The sequence below is a fragment of the Saccostrea echinata genome, unplaced genomic scaffold (assembly GCF_033153115.1).
Source record: "Saccostrea echinata isolate AGI-Se365-2 ecotype Australia unplaced genomic scaffold, CSIRO_AGI_Sech_v1 ptg000023l, whole genome shotgun sequence".
Lineage (NCBI taxonomy): Eukaryota > Metazoa > Mollusca > Bivalvia > Ostreida > Ostreidae > Saccostrea > Saccostrea echinata.
Window position 1 is genome coordinate 5,670,612 of NW_026889772.1, and position 4,684 is coordinate 5,675,295.

Consider the following 4,684-nt stretch of genomic DNA (forward strand, 5'->3'; position numbering starts at 1 on the left):
TGTGTCGACTAGTTCTGGCAAATTGTGTCACACGCTTATATTTCATTCGCTTGTCAATCAAAACTCAATTCAACACCCATTTAGAGTAAATATATAGAAATGTTTCGAAATAGCGATAAAAAAAATAATTTAAATTACTACAAACTTCGAATCAAAGGATGACGCAGTATTTTTTTTTGCTTTGATTTTATCTTTGTTTTGATTACTGCTTTCGTCATCTTTTTTGACAGAAATAGGATGTAGTTCTACCGGGTAACCGTGTGTGCTCAGCCTAAATATATCAAAAATAATTATTTCAGTACATTCTGTTCTGAAATTCAATCATTACAAATATGACGTGAAAGTAGTAAAGTAAGATAGATATTAGGAGAAAGGTTGGGGGGAAATAGTAAATTAACCAGTAATTTTTTGCATATTTTTTTCAAACAGGTAAGATGTATGTCCGGGTCTCATTTGAAATTTTGACATACTCTCTGACACGTTTTGCAATCAAAACACGGACCCTTGAAAACAATGGGATCAGCTGCCTAGGAGGAGGAAGCATCCCCTGTCAACCTGCCATACACAATGTAAGCTCTCTGTATTGATCAGTTTAACGGAGTATTCGTAGTATTAATGGTATAAAAAACATTGCCTTTCCATCGATGAGAAATACATCACATCGATAGGTTATATTCATAATATTGGCCATATAATTTGCAAAATGCTTTACACGAGACAGTTTATAAACCCTGTTTAGAACTTATTTATCCTGCCTCTGTTTAAAAATTAAACATAGAATTACTCCAAACGTGCTCTCGAGTATAGAACCAGTTCAAAAACACAAACACCAAAACAAAACTACCATCTGTAGGTAGTTTTGGAATATAACTACAAAAAAAGGACAGTTGACGATGGAAATTCCGAAGACATCCTTTTTTTCATTTAGTTTAGTTGTTGGTTGGACATTATCGTCTATAATCAGTAAGATATTTTTCGAAACTTTTAATTTGATTTGAAAATGTTAACTTTGAAATTTCTTTAATCTACAAGCTTTTAAAGAATGTTTTTCTCCTGGATCGAAAGGTTTCTTTATGATGAAAGTAAGATTTGGTAATAACGTGCGTGTGATGAACGTATTGCCTATATTTGATATATGCTGAATCTCGGAATGAAAATATTTTCATAGTCTGTTTTGGGCTTTAGCTTGAGTCACAGAGCATTTGCTTTTTTTGATTTATTGGTAAAAAATGAACGATAAATCTTTTCCGACTAATTCTAGATAAGCGTATATTTAAATGGAGATAGGCCTCACTTGAAATGAAGTTCAAACGATTCCCAATTCTTAATTTTATACGAGGATTATCCGGTAAAGTCGTGGACAAGCTGTCTAGATTGAAAAATAATCATCACTGCATTCTAAAATTTATACAACTGTTTACTACAGTTTTCATCAATATACATAGCAAATTTTAGATAGATATACTAGTACCTTATAACGAGTATTTTCTGCGGTTGTCCATTTTTGCGGGATTTTGCGATTAGAACGAATCCGCAAAATTACAATCGCAAAATATTTCTTTAAAATGCATTCAGATATTCTGTAGATGCAAGTCTGAAAAGTGGAGTATATGTCTTCAGCCTCATTTAATGTCATTTCATAATTTTTACTCTTTATTCTAAAAAAAATTTTTTTTTGCTTACGGATTCTATTATCTTGATACGACTTAGGATTTATTTATGAAAACTAATTCATGGATATTAGAGCTTAGTATTAGTTCTAATGCACTGTCGGTCAACATTCCTTCAAATGAATTCAATCAATCAAACTTAAATATGGCAGTAATTTGTCGAATCCTCAGAATCTTTGATTCATATACCGTCAATAAATTTTGCGGCATAATGCTATCGCAGAAATTAAAAACGCAAAAATAAATTTGATTCCTTTCAGGGGTCTTATTGCAAAAATTTCCAACTGCAGAAAATACCCATTATATGGTATGCTTAAATAAACAAATTTTATGTTGTGTGTGATATCGCCTTACGGCGCACGAATGATAACGTCAAAGTGTGTGAAGCAGCGTCTTGTTTTCTCTTGGCTTAAAAAAAGTTGGATAAGCCTCAGTTAAATTCGGGAATTTCATTGATGAACATACTTCCATTTCCCTTTATTCCTCCATAAACAGTCGAGGAACCAATCTCGCACACACATGGGACCATCTGAAGAGTCTAAGTAAGTTATGGACAGTATTCTCACTATTATTCAACTAATAGGCTATTTTATATCGACGGTCTACAGTGACAGCGTCTTTCGCTATTGCCAGTAGCAATTTGTTCTACCCGGGAACTCGATCAAAAAGACTCGCTTAGGAAACTCCCATTTCACTTATATGCTTAAGTTCTTTTTCTTCTCTAGTTATTTAAAGTCTCTAAGGGCGTCATTACTACCTCTAAATCAAACTAAATTGTTCTCGGGTATATATATATATATATATATATATATATATATATATATATATATATATATATATATATATATATATATATATATATATATATATATATATATATATATATATATATATATATGGTTGCTGTGGCTATAGACATTATTTCAAAATTAAGGCGCATTTGGCTCTAGTCTTTGGCACCCTTTTTCAGCTCTTCAGTCTTTTTTATTTAAATGTTTCGTTTCGGATTACCAATGTTTCGGCATTAGCATCATTGAAGAGACATAATTTGTCGAAATGCCTATCTGGTGCATCAAAATTGGTACCGTATATGATTTACATTACAGAAAAAGGATTTTTGTTTGCTTCAGCAAAGATAAAACGCGCACACTTTAGACATATTCAAAATTTAGAATCATTACTGAAGTGTTTACAAAAGAAATAAGTGCTTTGTACTTTCTACAGAGCGTCATGTAACAAGCTCTAGCAGATTGTACTTGATAAATTGTTTAAAATACTAGCCAATTTATTTGAAAATAAGAAAAAAAAATATTCTTCATTTCAATTGTTTGGTTTACTATCAGAATTAATTTATCCATGGGTGGATTGATAAACCTACATTACTTAAATTCAAGAATATGATTTGTCATATTTTAAATAAAATACATTCAAGCCAGTATGGCAATGCCTTTAGAGGTCTGAAAGCTATAAGGAGACAAAACGTGCTTATATCCGTAGGATTCATGGACCTGGATAGCCTTTGACAGCTCTATACCCATAACAATTTATCTCTGAAATAATACCAAGTATTTAAAATACAAACTGTTGACAGTGGGCAGGAGAAAGAATGGGTAAACTGGTAAGGGCATATTGATTTAACGCTTATATTCGTCTCCTTCATTATGTCTAATATACTGCTTTTAATGTATGTTGTTTTGGATGAAAGTGAAAATAAATTTTGTATCCTGATTTACATAATATCTTTCAAAAACAAATATAATATATACAAATAAAAAAAAAAACACACACACAAACAGACAAGAAATTAAATTGTTTTTCATTATAGAAAAATTGGCATGTATTTTTATTAAAATTAAATGGACCATTCAGATAGGAAGGGTAGATTAAATCCGGGTTTTTTGTCATTTAAAAAATTGGTACAATTTGCCATACCGTTCTCGGTGATTTAAAAGAAAAAAAAAACACGCAAAAAAAGAATTAAAAAAAAAAAACAACATGAAAGGCAGAATCTACCTTCTAAATTCATCCGGTTTTTAAAGGATGACAGCAAATGCAAACAGTTTATGCATCTGTGAATTATATCTAGGTCATCTGAGTCATTTAGGTTCCTGTCCCATATACGTCATTGAACTTTGAAACATTTTAAACTTCTTTTTCTGAAAAAGCTAAAATAAATTCACAAATACTGGCACGCAACATCTATGCATGAAATTAAATAAAAATGTTGTGAATAATTTAGTCTCCTGGGGCGTCATGGGTGGTGCCACGAGAGAGAGAGAGAGAGAGAGAGAGAGAGAGAGAGAGAGAGAGAGAGAGATTTCTTTACATCCATTTGGGTATACGCATATGTTACTCATATCCAAATTCATTTTCTATGGGGTTTAATATAGAATTACATATATATATACATTTCGCAATGAACACGATAGGTAAAATCCGGACTATCAGTTTTTGTAATTGGATAAATCAATCTAGACAACTCATATACATAGTATTGAATGTGTGGAATAGAATGTTGTTGCTATGACATTATAATAAGTAGACTTGATATTTTTAAGGGGGTGTACATTTTGTTAAATTTCCCCATTATTATTTGGTTTTGAATTTATAAAAGACCCTTTGACATTTTGAAATATATTGTTTTATGATTAATATTTACTATTTTTAAGTGTGCTATTTTTTTTTATGTATGGATAATTTCATCAGATTGTTGCACATTGTAAAGAAATTCCTTATGGATGAGTTTTAAATTTTGTTTTGATTGTTTTGAACATATTTTATTGTATAGTTAATACAAAGGGATTGGTTAAAAGTTCTATCAACTTAGGATAACCTTTCCCTGTAATATATACAATATTTATAACTATAATGATAACTATAATTATTTACAGTTGTAGTGAAAATGTAAAGTTATACATGATATATGTACAAAATATTTCAAAGACACTTACTAAGGGCCTATAAAGATGCATGTAAATGATTACACAAATTACAACAATGCTTGTCAAAATAAT